Genomic DNA, 22,123 nt, shown 5'->3' with positions numbered 1-22,123 from the left:
TAGCTTAACCAACAGAGCCACCCAGGCACTCTAAACGTGAGAATGAGATGGTGCATTACATTGATTATTACATATATGTAAAGCTGAGGTTAATTAATGAAAGTCCACTATACAGATTCGGGACATAAAAACTCTCCTTGGGTTTTTGTGAATTATAGTGATTACAGATTATTATTAATGAATTAATGATCAATAAACAAATGGAATTGAATGAAGAAAAAGAGGGACAATACTGGATCGATGATGACCACTGGTGGCGTATGAGTTATGTACGATGAATACGTGTCTGGAACTCTGAGGTCCAAAAGAAGAGAAATCTAGTCCATTCCCTTTTTTTAAAGCGATTCTACATACAGAGGTCAGGAATACACAGAGATCTTTTTGGCCTTTGTGCTCATGGTTTTTCATTCCATTATTATAATTGGATAAGTGAATTGAAAGAAAGAAAGAGAAAAAGAAAGAGAGAAAGATAAGTGGAGTGAACCGTTGTCCAATTATAAAAATCTGTGATCAGGCAAGAAATGCTGTGGATATATTTTCAAAACACTGAAGTTCAACAGCATATGACTGTTACTTCTTAGATTAGGGAGAGTATAGACAGTATAAATTATAGACAGTGTTTATGTTTTGGGTCAGTGGCAAATTCAAAATTGTTTTCTTAAGAGAAAATGAAATAAATACACTTGAAATTAATGATTGCACAAATGACTGTCTAAATTAAAGATGAAAGGCAAGGATCAGTTGAGAGATGGCATAATTTTTTTTCATCATCTGTTCTGCTCTGTACTCCTCAGAATGGGCACACTTGAGCTGATGTCAGCATCTTTCCTGGTCTTGAGCTCCTGGTTCCATGTATTTGTTAGAGGCATGGAGACCAAAGTGAGTAATAACGTTCTCATCTTGGTTTGTGTTCTTTTAGAGTATTCAATGTGTAACAAGCTTTGAAATATAATCAAATAAGGCCACATGTAGCCTAATAGTAAATACAGGGTAGATATGAAGCATTATATCAATGGGTGCATATATAAAAACCTGAAGATATTAATGAAAGAGATATATTGATATGACAATTGTTCTATATACAAATTAGAGATATCAGGGCTCTTTCTCAGTTTTTGTGAGTCATAGAGTTTGAAAGTATACTTAGTGAATTAATGAATTAATCAATAAATATCATAGAAATGAATGAAGAGAAAGTGGACTAATCTTGGATCAATGATGACGGCTGGTGGCGTATGAGTCATATACGATGAATGCTACGTGTCTGGAACTCTGAGGTCCAACCCAAAAGAAATCTAGTCCATTTTCTCTTTTTGAAATGATTCTATAAACAGATATCAGAAACATACAAGGATTTCGTTTTGGTCTTTGTGTTCATGTATATTCAAACTATTATTACAATTGGATCAATGAAAGAACATTGAAAATGTATAGGTAAAGATGAATAAGGTTAAGCATTGTCCAATTATAAAAATATATGGTAAGAGAAAAAATGCTGTTGATATATATTGAAAACTCTGATATTCACTAAGAAGTAAATATTCTTTGATTAAGGATGATACAGACAGCATTGCCAATAGTCAGTGCTCAGGTTCTGTGTCAGTGGCAAGACCTACACTGTTTATTTAAGAGAAGATAAAAATGTTATCCCAAATAACTACCTAGATGACTGACTAAATAAAAAGTGGAATACAAGGGCTGATGCTGATAATTTCTCAAGCTTTCTTTATCTCCTCCTGTGTTCTGTAAGCCTTAGAACGGACACCCTTGAGCTGATGGAAGATCCTCCAGGGTCGTGAGCTCCATGGTTACATCTCTGCTTTAGGAGCATGGAGATCAATGTGAGTAATAGTCAAGGTTGTTGTCTTGGTTTCAGTGTTTGCTTGTTTTCTTTTTTTTTTTTTTTAAAGGCATTCACTGTATTATTTTAAAAATATGAAATATAATTTTGAAGGTTAACCATGGCCCCGGCATAAGTATGGGGTTGATGTGAAGCATTGTTTTGATTAATCCTTACATGCAACTTTGAAATAAAGTAATGAAAAAGGTGTATTACCATGAGTAATAGTTCTATAGACCGATGTTAGAGATATTTAAGGATCTTACCCTCATGTTTTAGGACTTCAGGTAGTTCTTTTATTATTATTGATGAATTAATAAAATTCATATAGACACAAATTAAAATGAGGGCCAAGTCTGGATCAATGATGACCACTGGTGGCGGTATGAGTCATGGATGATGACTACTACATGTCTGGAACTCTGAGGTCCAACACTAATACAAGAGAAATCTAGACTATTCCTCTGTTGAAACAAAATCCTATAGATAAATGTTAGAGATATGTAAGAATCTTTTGCTTCTAATTTTATGGCTCATAGATTATGATTATATTAATATCAAGGAGTCAATGGAAGGATCAATAAAAATATTTAAATGATTAAAGATGAATGGAGTGAGGCATATTCCAAATTGTGAAAAGATGTGATAAGGAGAACAATGCTATTAATATAATCTGGAATGCATAATAAGTAGACCAAAGGTATTACCTTGGATTACATAGCCATTGGTAAGTAATAATCAATGTTTTGTTCTGAATCAATGAATTAGAAGTTCAACATTTGTTTTAGTAAGAGAAAAGTAAGCAAATACCACAGTCAATTAATAAATATTAAATGGCTGAGTAAATGAAAGGTGGAATACAAAGGACCAATGGATAGAAGATCTCAAACTTTATTTTCTGCTTTCTCTTGTACTCCTCAGAATGGGCACTGCCACACCAATTCTGGCATTCTGCCATGGCCTCAATGGCTGTCTTAGGAGCATGGAGACCGGAGTGTGTGAGTAATAGTCAAAGTTCTTGTCTTGGTTTGGGCAATTTAAGAGAGGTGAATGCATTATTAAGAAGTAGGAAGTAGGGGGACGCCTGGGTAGCTCAGCCGGTTAAGCGCCTGCCTTAGGCTCAGGTCATGATCCCAGGGTCCTGGGATCGAGTCCTGCATCAGGCTCCTTGCTCAGTCGGGAGCCTGCTTCTCCCTCTGCCTGCCACTCCTCCTGCTTGTGCTTGCACTCTCTTGCTCTATCTCTCTGACAAATAAATAAAAAATCTTTAAGAAAAAAAAGTTTAAAAAAGAAGTAGGAAATAGGGGCACCTGAGGGGCTCAGTTGGTTAAGCGTCCAACTCTTGGTTTTGGCTCAGGTCATGATCTCTGGGTCATGAGATTGAGCCCCGAACTGGTCTCTGTGCTCAGGTGGGAATCTGCTTGAGATTCTCTCCCTCTCTCCCTTCACCTGCAAATGCTCTCTCTCTAAAATAAATAAATAAATCTTTATTTAATAAAAAAAAAACAAGTAGGAAATATAATCAAAAAGAGCCATACATGATCCAGTAATAAACATGGGACTGACATGAAACATTATGTTGCTATGTCCATACATGAAACACTGAGGCCAATTTAAGAAACAGATCTAATGTCTGTGAGAAATGATTTTATAGATAAATATTAGGGATGTTGAGGCTCTTATTCTGGGTTTTTTTGGATTTATGTATATTTCTTCATGAGTAAGTAGCAAATTAATGAATAAATCAATAGGCAAAATATAAATGAAAAGAATTCACAAACTCGGACCATTGACAGTTACTGGTAGTGTATGAATCAAGAATGATGAATAATATGTGTCTGGACATCTGTATGGAAGTGTTAAATCACTATATTGTACACCTGAAACTAATATTGCACCATATGTAACCAATTGGAATTTAATTAATTAATTTTTAAAAGATTTCATTTATTTGAGAGAGAGTGAGCAAGAGAAAGCGCACAAGCAGGGGGTGTGGTAGGCAGAGGATGAGGGAGAAGCAGACTTCCCGTTGGGCAGGGAGCCCGACATGGGGCTCGATCCCATGACCTGAGCTCAAGGCAGATGCTTAATCAACTGAGCCACCCAGGTGCCCCTAACCAATTGGAATTTAAATAAAAACTTAAAAAAATTAAATTTGAAAAAAGAATTCATATTCATTCCCCTCCCTTTATTTTCCCATCTACTTTCTACTCTGCAGAGTGGACACACTTGAGCTGATTCTATAATGATCAAGACCTTTATTGTTCAGTGTGAGTACTAGTCCCAATTCTTGCCTTTGTTGGGGCTATTTGTTGAGGGCATTCACAGTTGTCTGTATGATTAAAAAGTATGGAATATATTCAAAGAAGTCCACATAAGGACCAATGATGAGATTGTGTCACAAACCAAGGTTCATGATAAATCTGATTTAGCACAACACACACCCTTTTATAAAAGAAATTCTATCCTTTTAGCTCTGAGGGTAGGGGACCCAGAGTCAATTGTCTACAGCCGTCCTCGTTCTTATGTTGGGTAGTTTATTTAATGGTGCTCATTATATTATTAAAATGGATGGATAACTTAATATATTAATTAATAAAATGGAGGTCCATTCATGAGCCAGATTTAAGAATATGGCATATATCACTGTTTATGAGAAATTTCTGTCATGATTCCCTCATGTTCAGTATTTAAACCCCGAATCTCATTTGTCAACATCCTCTTTACATTCAGCAGGATGGATGCACCGTAGCTAATTAAATTACTCTCCAATCATGAAGATCTTTGCCTTATCCCTGTGGGAAGGAGCATATCATGCTACGTAAGTAACCAAGTTCTTGGTTTGGTGGTTAGTTTGTGGGTTTTCATTGTATCAGTTAAAAAAAAAGCTCCCATCTGTTACCATGCAACACTATTACAATACCACTGACCATATTCCCAATGCTCTGCCTTTTATTCCTTTGACTTGTTCATTCCATAACTGGGGGTCTGTATCTCCCACCCCTCCACCCATTATACCCATCCCACCCCCGCACTTTAGGTGACCATCAGTATCTTCTCTCTATGTATAGGTCTGACTCTGATTTTTGTTTATTCTTTTGGTTTGCTTTTTAGATTCTACATATAAGTGAAATCATACACTATTTGCCTTTCTTAAACTTGTTTTACTTAGCATCATACCCTCTAAGAGTTGTTCAATCACTGTGTTATGCACTTGAAACTAATGTAACATGGTGTATTGGCTATACTCAAATAAAAGAAAAATATATGGAAAATGTAAACAAAAAATGGAAGGAAATAAAACAAATATAAATAACTTTTAAAATGTCATGCATAGACCAATAATGTAAATATGTTACAAACCACAGTTTATAATTAATCCAATGTGGTACAAATGAAGTACAAGTAAAAAACCTAGCTTTTTTCATTCATTTCAAAACTTCGTCTCATTTTATGTTTGTCCCATTTATTATTTATTTAGTCCCTCTGATTAAACATTCCTCTCTTCATGAAGATCTAGGCTGTTACTCATTTCAGGGGTCAGTATTCTAGTTGTTGAATAGGATGGTGGGTTCATTGTTAGTCAGTGTAACACCAAAAAATGGTTCAATGTAACATCTGAAAGTTAAATGCAGAAGGGCCAGGCCTGGACCGATGATGTGAATGGAATGCATCTGAATGAAAATTATGATCAATCATTTTTTTGAACCACTGAGGTCCATTGCACAAAGAGAACTACTCTATGACTTTGCGGCGATGATCTCAGGAAATTTTAAGAATCTAGTTGAGAAGGGTTCATGGATATTGATTTTATATTATTAGTGAATTAAGGAATTGATCAATAAACAAATATATTCAAAGGTAAAGAAAAATAGAAATAGAAATAGAAAAAGACCAATTTAGGGGCACCTGTGTGGCTCAGTTGGTTAAGTGTTTGCCTTCAGCTTAGGTCATGATCACAGGGCCCTGGGATTGAACCCCGCATTGTTTCCCTATGTAGTGGGGGGAGTCTGCTTCTCCCTCTGCCCCTCCCCCTGCTTGTGTGCTCTCTCTCACTCACTCTCTCTCAAGTAAATAAATAAAATCTTTAAAAAAAGAAAGAAAAAGACCAATTTAAAGGATATGTTACAAAACAGGAAATACTACTAATTCAGTTCTGATATATTTTGGTCCATTAAGAAAAAAAAAATATAGATTAAGGTTGTTACCACTTAGCATAAGAAGCAGCTAGGCATAGGTATTTAATGGTCAGTGTTCTGCTCTTAGTTTGCAGTGGGTTCCTAGATGTTTGATTTATGAGGAAAGGAAAAATTAAAATTGAACAAATGGTTAACTAAATGAGTAAGTGCCAAGTATGAACCAGTGATGAGTATATTTTATTCTTTTTTTACATCTGCTTTGTACCCCTGGAATGGCCACACATTGGCCATTTCAGTCATTATATTTAATGATGAAGATCCTGACTGACCGATGTGGCCAAGGACAGTATAGATTGGGGTAAGTAGTAGATTAAGTTTTTATTCTTGGTTTCGTCCTTTTATTCATGGATGATGACTGTATTGTTTAAAAAGAATAAATGGCTTCATGCAATCATAAATTGAAATCAATGAAGACCATTCATGGACAAATGATAAGAATTTATCCTGATAAGATCGTGCTTAATTCATTTTTCAAAACTGAAAAAAACAAAACAAAACAGATCTCCATTCAAAAAATAGATTTAGACTACTCTCTCTCTCAGATTAAGAAGATTATAGATCTTTGTTCAGTGAGAAAGGAATAAATGATGAATGAAATAGAGAATGATTGAATGACACAGTGAGGTAATGAATGACTGAGTCTTTGTGGAAACAAAAGGAAATCTATTGATGAAAATGTGAAGGAGTATGCAAATGTGTTAATAAATTAACAATGAGTTGAGTAAATGGATATGTGCATAAATGCATGTTGAATTAATTAATGAATTAATGCGTGGATGAGACCACGTGTAAGTAAAAGTGTCAAAAGGATAATGAGTGAGTGATGAATGAATGAGTCCGTGAGTGAATGAGTGAAAGACTAGTTGCTCAAGGAGGACCAATAAGTGAAGGATGAGTGCACAAATGGATGCGAGAATGAATAAGTGAATCCCCGAATGAGCTCCTGAATTACTAGAGAATTGAAAATTAACTAGTAATGAGGGAATGAATGAACCGTGGGTCAATGTATGCATCAATGAGTGAATAAGTAACCAAATGAATTAAGTAATAAGCCAACAACTGAGTGGGTGAAGAAATTAATAAATCAATGAGAGAAGGAAAAAGTTGAATAATTTAACTAATGTGTAAATAAATAAGTCCACAAATGAGACAAATTAATGAGTGGATGCATTAGCAAGTGGATGGAGGAATGGAGTGGATATTAGAGTGAGTGAATAAAATAATGAATTAGTGAGTGAGTCAATGAGTCAGTGGATGGGAATGTAATCCAAGAACAACTTCACTGAATGAATGAGTAAAGGGGGGGGTCAAGAAAGGAGTGAGTGAGTCAGTGATCCATGTGTGAAGCAGAGCATGAGTGAGCTCACACTGGGATCCCTTCCCCGACCTCTCCAGAGAGAGCTCGCCACACCCCAACCTCACGGCATGCTGGGAATGCCGGTACGTTGTAAACAGCTTCACAGGAGCGCCCATGCTACTCCATCATGGGCATTGGTGTACATGTCATCACTAGATGGATGTGCCCCGAGAGCCAGGAACCGGGTCACATTCTTCTCTGGAGCCTAGGAGGCGCCCAGTAAATTATTGCTGAATGAATTAATGAAGAACTAAAAATACATGTGCTTTTGTGGAACCGGGATGGCCCTTCTCAGAATGGTCTGGGAACTGTGCTGTGGGGAAGTGTGCTGTGTGTCAGATGGTCTGTGGCATCCTCCTACGCAAGTGCAGATTCTCCCTTGGGTCTGGCTTCTAGGGTTCAGTGCCAGACAGTGAGACAGGATACTGGCAGTTCTGACTACCCTGGACCTTGGCCCATCCTTGGGCAACGTTGGCTTGCCATTGGGGAATCAAAGTCCTGGGTCTTCCCGAAAGCTGCCCTTGCGTCTGCCAAGACTGGAGGTCGAAAATAACCTGGTCTTGTTTTTATGCCTCCAGCAAGTGGGCCAGCTCCTTGCCCGTGCAAGCAAGCCGAGTTCCTCTGGTTGTCGTTGTAGGACTTTGGGTTAGACTTAAGGTGCCTCTGGACCTCCAGTCTCAGCATCATCCGCTCGATAAGGGTAACAGTTGTTATGGGAATTAACCTTGTCTAGCAGGAGCTTATTAGAATGTCCACACTATGGTACTTGGGAGGGAATAGAAGCCTCAGAAATCACTTAAAGTAGCTGTAATTGAATGGTTTCAACTGTACTTATTTGAAAACTCCCAAATGATACCCAACTAATACCCAGATTCCCTGTCCCAGAAGAATGGCGAGTCCAACGAAGTTCTGGAAGAATGCCAGTTTGGATGGGACCGGCTGGCCCAGACCATGCACCTTTAAGGCAGCAGAACATGCCATTCTGCCAGGGACAGATGACAAGAAAAGTAAGTTGGCAACACCTTTGCCCTATGTGGGGTATTTGCCCAAGACCCACCCTCCGTCCCCTCTGCCCCCAATATTACATCCTCCCTCCCTCCTGCAATTATATGTTGTAATTTTATACCCACTTTATGGCTGACACTGACCACTCCTCTTCCTCTCCTGTCTTGCTGGCTCCTGACCCTGGATTCCATCTCTCACTCCTGATTTTGTGTCCTTTGGACTTGGTGATGGAACTTGGTCATTTGGCTTGGAATATGGCTTCCTCCTTCCTGACGATTTGATTTCAGCTCAAATCACTGGCCTTTCTACTTCAGAGTGAATCAGGTAGAGGCCCCCCCCCCCCATTCTCAGTTGTGGACATGTGGGACCCTAATTTTGAGTCTTCTGGGCAGTGAGCACTCCGGACCCCCTGAATTCTGAGGGTGGGCAGCAGGATCAACATTGGTGGCTTTTGGCTAGAATCAAAGGTGTGACTGGCACATGTGTGTGGACGTAGGAGACAGGACTTACGTGCTCCCATTCCCCAGGATTGCTGGGTAAACCAGCTGTCTGGATCTCACAGTGGTCAGCAACTTCCAGTAGATTCTTGTCTGTGCTTCCAGCGGTTGCTCAGCTTTGTGCTAAGCCTCACCGCCCCGCCGCCAACCCAACCTGTCTCACACTCATGTAGCCCCTTGTCTTCCTTCCTGGCTCCCCACATCCCTTTGTCTAGATTCGTCCTGTCCTCCTCACTGGTGCATCCTGACACCCCTGACAGACCTGTGTTACAGTGTTCATTAGGACCTGCTAGTTTCTTCCGAAGGGAATGTACTCCTTGAGGACAGAGTCTTCTCTTTGTGTTATGTAGTCCACTAGAAGGTCGAGACTTGAAAAAAATGGTGACTTAATCATCCATTCTTTCCTTTGTTCAAAAAATATTAGGCTCTTTCTGTGGCTCCAGAGGCTGCGTATAAATAGCAAGAAACCAGCCATATCCTCTGTCTGCCCTTGTGGGGCTCCAAGGCTTGGGAGCTAGATTTTAAACAAACTCTCACAGCAAAATTACTTAATTACACTCGTGATGAGTTTTATGAAGCCGAGGTGCTGGGGGCTTGGTTGACCTGCCGCCTGGGCCGGGCTGGCCTGGCCCTCATGATAAGCTCTCTCTGCTTCTCTTCTCTGTTTGGGGGTGCAGTCTCAAAGGACAAGGCCATAGGCGTGGGGGTCCTTGGACATGCTTGGAGGACAGAGGAGTGAGTGGGTTGTAGGGTTTGTGTAGCGGTTGTGTGGTTATTACCTGGGCAGTGGCCACCAGCCAAACACCGCGTCTCACGCAAGCCCTGTGCTTGTTAACGACCGCTCTGCCGAGTGTCAGGGTTTGATCTGCCCGTCAGTTTTCAAGGTTTTCTCTTACATGTGCTGCCAGATGACAGACTGAGGGTCCGGTGGAATATGTGTTGACCTCTTCTCCCTCCACCACATTTCATTCTGAGTTTCTTAAAATGGCCCTTGTGTCGCTAGCTTCCCTGTGATGTTCTAGAGCACACCTGGTGTGGCCTGTTTCAGCCACCCTGGCCCACGCCTCCCTCCCTCTGCCTCCGACTTCGGTCCCGCCCCGTCAGCATGTCTTCAGGGAATGCCCAGGCTACCTCTGTCATCCCCTCCCCGACACCAGTCCAGACTTCCCTCATCTTGGGCTGGCGTCAGCTTCTGGACTGGTCTTTTTGCCCCTCCTCCAGTTTGTTCTCCTCACTGTGGTCTGTACAGTCTATCTAGAATTTTCTAGAATGCATGAGAAAGGGTCCCATGCTCCCTAGAGCCCTCTTGTGAGTTCCAGAAGCCCCATGGGGAAGCCCAAGCTCCTTGTCTTCCCGCTCAGGTTCTTTGTGACTTGGCCTCTCGCCCTGGCTCCTACCACACACTCCTGGCCCTGTGTGTTGCCCTGCAGACCCTCCCTGAGTCTGTGCATTTGCGTCTCCGTGCCTTTGCACACGTTCCTGCTCTGACCCTGTCCTCCCACGGAGCAGTAGCAGGACGGCTTGTCCTGCTTCCCCCTGGTCGGTTGGGTCACCTCACATTTGGACTGTTGCACGGCCATGAATTTGACCTCCATTCAGAAACCTCTCCTGTGCTTGGTGTCTGCCTTCCCAGCCCGGTGGTGGGTGCTGGGTCTTGGGTGTTTTGGATCCCCCTCTGTCTAGGACAGAACCTGGTGGTCCATCCATCAGAAGCTGGTTGAATGAGACAGTGAATGGATGCACACAAGAACGATTGTGAGGCCGTTCTGGAGGCAGATTCTATCCCTGGCAGAGAACTGGGATCCTTGGCACTGGGGAATAGCACCTCCTCATTACTGAGGCCTGTCCTCTTCTCCAGCCAACTCTATTTTGCCTTCCGCCTGCGACTCATTAAGAGATATGTAACCTTAATCCTTGAAATTGCCTGGGATGGGGCGTGTTTTCACTCAAGGACGTGAATGTGGAGATTTTATTCCTTCTTAAATAAATCTCACTCCCCCAGGAAGTTTGGACAGGATGTGGGCAATCGGACCAGGGCTTGAAACTGAACATTTTGCAAAAGGCTCATTTCAAAATTTGGCCAGAGCCGAGTCTGGTTTGCGGGGGTCGCTGGGGCCTCCTCGCAAAGAAGGGAAGCGAAGATTGAAAACAAACCTTCAGCTGTCACTGAGTAGGCTGATGGTCTGCAAGACAGAATTCCGCGGTTCGGTTTTGCTTCTCTAATGAAACCGGAGTGAGCTCACTCAGCCCCATCAGCTCTTCCTCCAAGCCTCTGGCGGAGGTCTCAAACCCTCCCGGGTCCGGAGCGGAGACGGAGTTGGTCCTGAAATGGATGGGACAAGTATGTGGCACTGGGATGCTCAGGGGCAGGCTCAGCTTAGGGCTTGCCCTTCCCCTGGGGGGCGGGCCCAGGTGGGGCTGAGGACCAGAGCCTGTGGGTCCTGACACTGAGGAGAAGAGTAATAGCATTATATTATGCCAAAAGTTTCCCCGTTTCCTCCAGAGACAGGTGACATCAGTTGGGGATGGGGAGGGCAGCCATGACTCCATGCCTCCATGCTAGGACTCCTCCCAGTGCACTCCTGCCTCCCAGAATGGAGGCTGAGGGGCTGGTGCCCCAGGGTCACAGGTGCGGCAGGCCCCGGGTGGAAGCGGAGGGATGCAGGGACACATAGACAGGCCCGGAGGACGGTTCTCAGTGTTCGAGCCCTTGTGACTGGCTGTCCCACTGTCCCTGCTGAGCTGTGAGTGCAGCCAGGCCCAGGACTGGCCTCTAGGACAGGGTGATTCGTGGCCTCTCATTCTCTTTTGACATTTTTTTCTTTTTCTGCCAGGAAAGAGCAGTTTGTGTCTTCAAAGTCACCGGAACGCTCCACGTTCTGTGCTCCTGCGCTGTGTGAGAGAGAAGTAAGTTTCCTTCATTTATCCTGCAGAAATCTTGCTGTGTGCTGTGCCCCGTGGAGCTCCCACCTGAGCTGGGCCTCACAGTGGGTGCCCCCCACCCCCCGCTGTGCCCCCCGAGCCCGAGGGTGCTGCCCATTCGCCCCCCCACCCCCTCCACCAGCCTGCCATGCTCGCTGGGCCTCAGCCGTCACTTGGGACCTTCACAAAGGGTGACGTTTCCCTCTTCTCTCTATGTGAGACTTGGGTTGGAGCCAACGGCCGCCCAGCCTCAGTGTCCCCATCTGTTAACACAGGAGAAGGATGATGGCAAGAGTCTCTGCCATCACCATTTTGCCTGTCCTGTTGGGGGGCGGGGTGGGGAAAAAGATGGCTCTCCCTTGGTCTCTGGTCCCAGCCCTCCTCCTCGCTGTCCTCTAGGCCCTTGATCTTCACTGGTCACTTTGGGGCCGGTTTGTTATATTTTCTTTTCCCTCGGATCAACGTGATAAAATAAGAGACAGTCCTGCTCGCTTGGCAGGGTCCGGACCCTGTCCCCGGCAGATGTTGCCGGGATCAGCAAGAACCGGTGGCCCCCGCCATCCAGGGTTGCTGGCGACTGTTCAGAGGGAACAAGGGCAGGCCTGGGCACATGTGTCCCTCCCGTGGCCTCTCTTTCCTAAGCTGTCCCCTCCCCTCCGCTGCCCCGGCCGCCACTGGGATTCTGGCCTCATTTACTAATAGCCCCCCATGGGGTTCTCTGCAGAACCCCCGGGCCAGAGTTCAGACATTTTTAAAGGGGCATTTGTTCAAACCCCTGTGCCCCTGGGGCCCCTGCTGCTTCCCTGCAACTCTGGGCTCCTGCCCCTCGTGCCTATGCATACCCTTGGCACTGACCCTCCTTTCGCCGCCCCCCCCCCCACCAAAACCCCACTGCTCCACAGGTCACCTATCCAAATATTTAGTCCCCTGGTGAGCCATGCGCCCACATTCCTTGGTTTGGCTGTTTGTGCAGCTGGTGGGCACTCATCGGCCTCCGGAAGGCCGTACTTGGAATGTGGGGGAGGTCACCAAAGATGGAAGATTCCCTTCGAGCCACAGAAGATGGTGGGGGTGGCCCAGGACCCTCTGGTTTGAGTCCTTCGCTTTGTGGGTCTCCTGGCTGCTTCTCCCAGGGCTCTTTCTCGTCAGCCACCCCTTCCCAGGGACTACGCTGTGTGCAGGCTCGGGTTCCTACCTGGAGGAGGAAGGGGCAGAATAGAGGCTGGGACGGGCTGGAAGATGAGGCCTCGCAGCATGATGGCTGTTCCCTGGGGTGCAGCGGGGCACAAAGGAAAGGGGTTGGGGAGCTAGAAAGCACTGGGCAGGTATTGGTGAAAGAAGGGAGGGAGAGGCTCTTCAGGGTGTAGCTCCCAGGGGGTGTGTCCCTCCCTTACTCTCGCCCCTCCCCTTGCAGAGCTGGCTCCAGTCGGTAGGTGCTTCTTGCTCTTCACTAACACCCCTGCTGCTGTGGAGGGTACATCATCGCCCTCCCCCATTGCAGAGAAGGAAACTGAGGCTCAGATGAGTGCAGTGAGCTCAGCTGTGTCCCCAAGTCTAGCACAGCAGTCCCCATCCTAGTTGCCTCCCCCGAATGCACAGGGCTGAGAGGGGCAGCAGAGGGGTGCCCTGAACACAGAGTGCAGAAGTCTGTTGCTCCCCCTGGGAGACTGGTGGCACCGTCCTCCTTTGTGCCAGGGGCTGGGGTCCTAAGAGCATGGCATCACACGTTTATGGTTTGCTCATCAGGACGAAAGAACTTAACAAACTTTCATGGCAAAGTCTACCAATTACAGGACCTTTTGTAAAAAATCCTGCAGGGAAGCATCTAGAAAACTCCCTTCCTGCTCTCTAGAGTTGCCCCAAACAGCATGTTTCAAAATACACAGGCTGTGGAGCTAGCTCACTCCTGGCCTGGCCCATCAGGGGAGCGGGGCCAGGGCCGCCCTCAGCCCACCTGGGCTTGCTCCCTACCCCAGAGCCCACTGGGTGCCCGCTTACCCCAAAACTCCCCCTGCCGTGGCGTCAAGGAGAGCCTCAATTGGGAGGGTGTCCATCTGTCGTTGAGACCAGCCCATTTCTGTCCCAGCAGGGAGAGCGTCCAGGAATGGTGTGGTTGGAACCATACAAAGATGGGCCAGGGAGTAAACAGCCCCAGCACAGCTCCGAACCCAGGATCGGGGCATAGGCAGGGGCGGGTCTCAGCCTGTGAGGTCAGGGCTGGTGGCAAGCGGCCAGACCACGGGGCTCTAGGAACATCCACCCAGCACAGGGGGATGCACGTTGGTTAATGTCTGGCTCTGGGTCGGAGCTATGCAGGGCATATGGATGGGCACCAAATCCTTCACAAGCTGAATAGAGATCATAAAAGAACCATTCATGGACCATCGGTGACTGGTGCCATGGAATTAAGACTGTAATCAATTTACTCCTTGGGGGACAGACAATAGTAGTAATACCAACAACAGTGGTAACGCAACAGGTGGGAATCTGAAAGCTCCCTATCTCGTCCCCTCTCCTTCCCCTCCTCCACCTTGCTCCATCCTGAGTTTCTTGTGATGCCCATTCACCGCTCCTTTCAGCTCTGTCACTCTGGGAGGGTCTCCCAACCCGGAGGTGCTCAGGATCGGCCCTGCGTGGAACTCCCACGTTTGATTCCATAGCTCTCCATTTCCCATGTACTTCTGAGGATCTGGAAGGCAGCAGGCAGCTCTGATCCAGCTCCAAGGCCCTGGCGCTGGCCTCGCCATTCCCAAAGTACCCCCCATGGAGTGTTTCCCAGTTCCCCATACCCTGTGAGTCAGACACGCTCCTGCAGGTTGGATTTGGTCTTGTGACTTGGCCCTCTTGTCTTGGAAGGTCGTCCTCAGGGAGAGCAGTGGAGGAGTGATTTCTTGAGCCTGAGTTTTCCCCGAGGACACCTTTGATGGGGGGAGCACCTGCTTCACTGGGTGAGTTCTGCTTTTCCTGGTTGCACTCTAAAAGGCGTATGTGTCCATGGTGAAGGGCCACACACGGTCTAGACAATATAAAGACTCTAGGTGATCCAAGATGGCCTAGAGCATGTGTGGAGGCCTCAGACGGACCCGAATGCTTGCACTGCCCACCCAGAGCATTGGCAGGCAGAGGCTGGGCCGCTTCTGGAAGCTGCTTCTCTGTGTGGAGGGCAGGTCTGCCAGATAAGCCAGTTAGAAGTTGCCCAGGGCCGCACTAGGGGGAGTGCAGGCAAAGAGGGGAGGTCAGTAGGGGCATGGCTCCCAGAGAGCTGTCCCTTGTTCCTGGTCCCATCCAAGTGGTAGGGACCATGTTCACTTCACAGCTGACTGGACACTAGGGTCCTTTTTGGCAGCTGGAGTTGGGACTCAGGTTTACCTTCATGCTCCTGGCAGAAAGGAGTCTTCTTTTAAAAATTATGCATAAAATTGCATTTTGTTAACTCATTACTATAATGGAAAATGCAATAAACAATGGAACCATGTGAGTTTTCCCCATAAAAGACACTAAGCTAATAACTAAAACTTATTGCACATAATAATTCCAAAAAGTAGTATTTTTTCTCATTAAAAATGAAATACATGTTTATTATAAAAGCTTGTAAAATACTAAAAAGAACAAAATGAAAAATGGGAAATACCCTCATCCCAGTCACTCAAAGATGAACACTGCCTGTATTTTGATGACCATTCTCTGGTCTTTTGTTTTCTGCTGTAAATTACATAAGTGGGTGTGTGTGTGTGCACACGTATGTATGTGTGTGTGTGTGGTTGTGTGTGGGGGGGCACACATGTGCGTGTTTATACACATATATTATGTATGTATATTTTTAATTGGGCTCGTTATTGTCATCCTATTTTATCATCTAACTCTATATCCTGAATATCTTCCCATGCCAGTAGGTAATTTTCTAGCTTGTGATGTTTTAGTGGTTATGGAGTATGCTAGCAAATTACTACCTCCTAACTGATTTAGTAGGTTCCTCTCTTATCAGATTTTTAGATAATTTTCAAAGCTGGATTGTGTAAGTTGGGGTGAGCATCTTTGTTCATCTGACATATATGTCCAATTTGTTTCCTGAAGTTCATTCTCAAAGTGGGATGGCCATGTCAGACGTGTGAACATTTTATGGCCAACTTGCCCTCCTTAAACTTGGCACCAACTTGCAATCTCAGAATTAGTTTAAGAAGTGCCAGTTTCCATGGGAATTATCAAGTTTTTAACATTTGCAAATTTGTTAACACACATCATTGTCAGTTCTTTCGTTACCTGTGATCACAGCATTTCCCACATGTCTTTACTGGGTCTTAGTATCTGACCTGCCAGTTCCAGTTCCTTGCATTTTTCATCTTTCCCTTAGTTTTATTTTTGTTGAAGTCTGGCATATGCATCATTTTAAGAGTCAAATAGTCCTATAAGCCTGTTGTGGAGGCACCAGTCCCTCTGCTCCCAACCCCACCCCAAATCCTGCTCCTGCTTTTGATTCTTTTAACTCATCCTTTTGACATTTACATCCATTTTTCTAAGTAATATTATTTTTCTGCCGTTTTTTTTTTAAGCTTGATTTTTCAACCCCAGAGCATATGTCCTTGGCCTCACCATCCATGAGCATACCTCTGTGCCCCATCCTTTTAATATGTTTGGTTTATAGTTTTGGTTTGGTCAGTATTCAGTGTTTACATTATTATAACCATGGAAACACTCTTGACAGCTGAGCAGCAACATTATGATTATTTACCTGTCCATCAAAACTTTTTGTTTTCTTTGGAATTAATAATTATCTGGGTGTTTGCTTGTTTCTTTTGGTTAGTTTTAAGTGAACCTATCAGATTTATTTCAAGCCTCTCAATACATTCAAACAAGTTTTCTAAATGTGTTTTTTCTTTTCAAAGAAATCTCTTCCTGGAGGCTTCTTGCCTCTTCTGTTCCAGATTGCTTGATCTTTGGGGTTCCTGCCCTCATTCTCTCCCCAGGGAGTCCCCTGATCCTCTCTCCTTGGTTGGATCCCTGATTTCATAAATCTTGGGTTATCTTTCTTTGTTTACTCCCCTGTTTTGCTGGAGTGCATCCTCTAGCAGTTATCTCAGAAAGGGTTCAGGGGAGGTAAATTTTTGAAGACTTTTGACATCTGAAAAGGAGAATGTCTACTTCACAATGACATGGATAGTTTGGCCGGGTATAGAATTCTGGTTGGTCATCTTTCTTCCCCTCAGATTTTGAAAGCAGACATAATTGTCTTCTAACTTCCAGTGCTTGTGACGAGAAGTCTGAAACCTTTGTGATTCATCATCCCTTGTATGTGATCTTTTTTTCCTCCCTTTCTGGAATGTGCAAGATTTTCTTCTTGTCTTCTAGGGTTTTAAGTTTCATGCATGTGCATCTTGATGTGGATCTATGTTCATCCATTTTGCTAGGCCCTTTTGATCTGAAACTTGGTGTGGACATTTTTTTGGAACAATCCTTGGATAATTTCCATCCAACCGTTTTTCTAGAACTTTTATTTTTTGTATGTTGGATCTCTTTGACTGGTTCTTTAATATTCCCATGTTTTTTTCCTCTGATTTTCAACCCTCAATTTCTTTGTTCTCTTTCTGAGAGATTTCTCTGAGAAATCAATCTCTTATTTGTAAGATTTTTCAATTACACTCTAAGTATTATTTTATAACATTTTGTTTCATGGATGTGATTGTTTTGATATTCCTGATAATATTTATGATAGTTTTTCTGAAATTTTCTTCTTCATGCAGTCTCCAAGCTTTTTTTTTTTTCCTTCCAAGTATATGCGTCTCTGACTTCCATGTTAACATTCTTTCCTCAACTCTCTGGTGATAGAGATCAATGTATAGATATAGATACACACACACATACACACACAAATACACTAATGAGCTCTTTGGTAGCTCTCAGCATTCAAACTGATGATCTAGTTGGGACTTGTGAGGTGTGGGTTCTAGAATGAGCTAGCTAGTGCACCCCATGTTTAGTGTGTTAAAATATTTTTCTTTTGGACTGCTCAGATGCTCCAAAGGTTTTTTAGTTTCTGGCCTAGAGTATATCTGGCTGCCAGTGCCCTGGGAGGTATGAGGAGGAAGAAAGGGGGTCTCAACAGCTAGCTTGATAATTTTGCCTTCTTCCTCTTTTTAATTAATTAATTAATTAATTAATTAATTTTTAAAGATTTTATTTATTTATTTGACAGAGAGAGAGACAGTGAGAGCAGGAACACAAGCAGGGGGAGTGGGAGAGGGAGAAGCAGGTTTCCTGCTGAGCAGGGAGCCCGATGTGGGACTCGATCCCAGGACCCTGGGATCATGACCTGAGCCGAAGGCAGACGCTTAACGACTGAGCCACCCAGGCGCCCTCCTCTTTTTAATTTAGAACTCTTACCCTCAGTTGTGCTTGCTGTTTCTGTGTTAGTCACCTCTCTATTACTTTCTGTGTACATTTTCAGTCTTCTCTCAGGATCAGGGAGACTGCACGGGGGGTTGAGGATTTGGGGACCTGCCTTCTTCTTAAACAGACTTTCAGCCACTTCATCCTATTTAGGCTCAGATTTTCCTGCAACACCGAGGCGTCTGGTGCTGTCAATTCCTGAGACTTCTCTGGATTCCTTGGGATACACCAGGCTTTATTTCAACCTTCTTCACAGCTAGTTTAAATTTGGTTTTCCCAGTTCTGAATCAGTTTCCACTCCTGTCTTCTTGTCTTTGTCCCTGTGTGCTTATCTCAAAATGAAAATCTCTTCACCCCCATTTAGCACAGTTTTAAGGGGGAAGGCAGGTGAACATCTGTATTTAATTCACCATATTGAACTGAAAGTCATTTACCTATTTTTCTCTATTGGCATGTTCCTCTTTTATTTTTATCTTATAAGACTTTTTAAATAAGAATAGTAACTTTTTCTATCCCATAGTACCAATGCTCATCCCACTCCCACCACCCCCTGCCATTTTCATCTGCCATTCCATTTTACTCATGGGGTTTTTCATTTTTTTCTTTAAAAGATTTTTATTTTCTAAAAATCTATCATTAATTTTTTCCTTATACTTTCTTTTTTTCTTAGAAAAGCCTTTCCCACCCTGAGCTTACATAGGCACTTACAATTTTTCTAGTTCTTTCATGATTTCATCTTTTATATTTGAATCTTTAATCATTTATTTATTGTAAGAAATAACTGTATGTTCTATTTCTGTATGTACCACATGCTAGATACTTCAATAGTTTTTCTTTCTTTTTTTTTTTTTAATAGTTTTTATTTCTTGTTGTGGCTTTCTATTATTCAATTAATCTGTTTATTCTTACACTTGTATTGGTTTGTTTTAATACAGTATTGTTATAATACGTGTTATTATTTGGTAGCAATTGTCTTTCATTCTCATATCAATATTTTTTTCATTAGTCTCACTTGTTTATTTTTCTAGATGAATTTTAGTAATATTAGGAAGTTAAAGACATTCTTTAGATTTTCTGTGGAATTTTATAAAATTGTGAATTAAAGAGAATTTATATTTTTTGATACTTGGGCTTTGTATAATCTTTCATAGTAATATATATAGTATATATATATTTTCACAATTTGTCAAATTTGACAAATTCACAATTCATCATTAAGTTTATTTCAAGGAATTAAATATTGTTTACACGTTTCTATTGTGAATTTGTTCCCTTATATTTTCTAACTGGTTACTAGTAGCATGTAGGGAAGAGATTGCATTTTTATTGTTATTGGCTGTCTCATTGAATTCTTTCCTTTTTCTACAAGTTCTTAGTTGAATGTTTTGGAACTTCTAGGTAAAAGTCATTCACTTCTATATAATACTAATTTTGCCTCTTTTTCAATATTTTATCTCTTCTATTTCTCTTTCTTGTCTTACAGCATTGGCTAGATCTTCCAAAACATTAAATTGTTGAAAATAGAAATCTTCATCTTGTTTCTGGTTCACTGTTAAGTACAATAACAAATAATTTTTTAGGTATATGTTTTTCATAATGCTAATGAAGTATTTATTTTTAGTTCATATATGACTTTAAAAATCAGGAATGGATTTAGAACTTTTGAAATGCTTTTTTGATTAATATGTAGTGATATTTGTGTTGTTGACTTGTTGATGCATGAATTATAATAATGTTTCATAACTTTGAAACATTTTTTTTGGATCAAATTCTACCTGGTTATGGAGTATTGTTCTTCTAATATACCACATGATTTGTTTTGTTAGGATTTCGCTTTGGACTTTTCAAATTTATTTTTTGTTGGTTTTGCTATCAAAGTTATGCTGGCTTTGTAAAATGAATTAGGGAACATACCATCTTTTTCTGTATTCTGTACCATATATACATCAATTGAACGATCTATTCCATGAAAGCTTGAAAGAACTCACCCATATAACTCTCCTGGGATAATTCTTTGACAACTTTTCCTGTTTCTTCTGTATTTATTGGATTCTTCCTATTTTTTGCATCTGTAGAATATATGCTTCTTTTTCTAATATAGCCTAGCATTTAAATGTGCAGGTACTGGAATCAGACAACTTGGGTTCAAATTCTTGTTCTGTCATTTCCCATGTGACCTTGGGAAAAATATGTCTCCTTCCTATTTCTTAGTTTCCTCAGTTGTTAAATGATTAAAATGAGAGCCTGTAGCTAAGAGTGCCACTGTGAGGATTGAAGAGATAAAGTACCTTGGCCCTTGTCTGGCACATAGTGAGTGCTCGGTGATTTTTTTTAAAACCTATTATTAATCCTAGAAAATAATAGATTTTTCTGAGATTTAAAGTCTGGTTAGCATAGAGTTATAAATAGTATTTTTATAACATTCTAATCTATTTCTATGATTGTATCACCTCTGTCATTCTTAATTTTGTGTATGTGTACTTTATCTCTTTTTTATTAGATGAGCTAGAGGAGTGTCTCTATTAGAGGTTTTTCAAAGAATCAGTTTTTGGAATAATTTATCAATTCAACTGTGTGTGTGTGTGTGTGTGTGTGTGTGTTCAAATTCAACAATATCTGCCTTTATCTTTATTGATTCCTTCCTTCCGCTTTTCCTGAAGCTTGTTTTGTGGATCTGTCCATATATTCCTTATGTTATTCTTCTTAAATAATGAAAACATTTCATGGTATGAATTTGCCTCTGCTTGCAATGTTGACTGCATAAGTTTTAATATGTAGTTTTAAAAATATTTAAAAATATTTGTAATTATGCTTTTCATTTCTTCTTATTCTTAGAAGAAATGATTATCTGAATTTAATGTGAAAAAGTAGAGCTTATTTAAAAATTGATTTCTAATTGATTTGGGTTGTGTGTTCCTTATCTTGTTTTATTCAATTGTGGTTATATTTCACTGTGGCTAGAGAATGTGGATATATAGATTCTACTTTGGGGAATTTATGGATGTCTTCTTTGTGCTTTATATAACCAATTCTGTAAACATTCCATGGACCTTTAAAAGCAAGGCGTACATCTCGTTTATAGGGTATAGATTTTGATTAAAGACATTTTGTTTTACTAGGCTTTCAGTCTATTCTTTTGGGTTTTCTTCATAAAGAATGAAGTAATCTAAAAATTTAACAATCTCATTGTAAGAGTTTATAACATTTATCTGTTTGTTTTGTTACATGAGTCAGAGATTTTTGGACAGTGTAACTTAATATTGGTGAAGTAAGCTTCTTTTCTTTATTTCTCATTTTCTGTTAACTATGATGTTGCTTGCCTCTGAATTTGTTTATCATTACTTTTTTGACTATTTGATGTCTTGAGGACTGAGAGGACCCTGGAAATTGTTTCTATCTGTTTCTCCATTTCCTTTGGATGCTATTTTATTCCTAATGTAAATGTTTGTGAATGTTATATCATTGTTGTGGATTGTACCTTCCACCTCTGAGAGGTGGTTTTTATCAACCTGTTTAATGATTTTGCTCTTGGGTGCTTGAAACTGCAGAGACACTTCTGTTTTATTTTCTTTTGAGTTCCTGAGTTAGGTAGCCCTACCCTCCCATGTAATTGTTCCTGGAAGTCTGAATTCAAGGCAAAATGTTGTTTGGAAGTTGTACCAGAGACTTGCATGTTCCTGAGTGTTCTGCTCCTTGAGAGCTCAATATTCTGCACATTTCTAGGCAATTTCTAGCATTCCACAGATGTTCTTTAATTTTATTCTTTTCAAGCAAATAGTTGACTGCCTTAAATTCAATTATTGAGGCTAGAGATTGGCCACATTGGGTCTGCCTAACAATTTCCATCTTCATCTTAATTTCTTAAGTATATATGAGATCTATGCTCTTAACCACAGGTATCAGCAATTTTATTTTTCCA

At 41.9% G+C, this 22,123-nt stretch overlaps 1 long non-coding RNA gene, 3 other non-coding genes and 1 pseudogene across 4 annotated transcripts in view; all 5 read left to right on the top strand.

The window, feature by feature from the left end:
• Positions 1–8,177, top strand: part of LOC118002446 — a 110,548-nt gene extending 102,371 nt beyond the window's left edge. The window contains exons 48-53 of the long non-coding RNA XR_004677055.1: positions 795–879; positions 1,751–1,841; positions 2,762–2,838; positions 4,059–4,110; positions 4,577–4,661; positions 6,276–8,177. This is a non-coding gene — a long non-coding RNA (uncharacterized LOC118002446). The remainder of the gene's footprint in view (positions 1–794; positions 880–1,750; positions 1,842–2,761; positions 2,839–4,058; positions 4,111–4,576; positions 4,662–6,275) is intronic.
• Positions 234–305, top strand: LOC118002703. Its single transcript, XR_004677099.1, has one exon. It is a non-coding gene; the product is annotated as a small nucleolar RNA SNORD113/SNORD114 family (small nucleolar RNA).
• Positions 1,209–1,283, top strand: LOC118002698. Its single transcript, XR_004677094.1, has one exon. It is a non-coding gene; the product is annotated as a small nucleolar RNA SNORD113/SNORD114 family (small nucleolar RNA).
• Positions 2,198–2,273, top strand: LOC118002700. The gene has a single exon (XR_004677096.1). It is a non-coding gene; the product is annotated as a small nucleolar RNA SNORD113/SNORD114 family (small nucleolar RNA).
• LOC118002748 lies at positions 3,623–3,704 on the top strand (annotated as a pseudogene).
• Positions 8,178–22,123: the final 13,946 nt, after the last annotated feature.

This window comes from Mirounga leonina, unplaced genomic scaffold, assembly GCF_011800145.1.
Source record: "Mirounga leonina isolate KUSES-001 unplaced genomic scaffold, KU_Mleo_1.0 Mir_82, whole genome shotgun sequence".
Taxonomy (NCBI): domain Eukaryota; kingdom Metazoa; phylum Chordata; class Mammalia; order Carnivora; family Phocidae; genus Mirounga; species Mirounga leonina.
The sequence above is the reverse complement of the archived record's forward strand: the minus strand, read 5'-3'. Positions and strand labels throughout refer to the sequence as shown.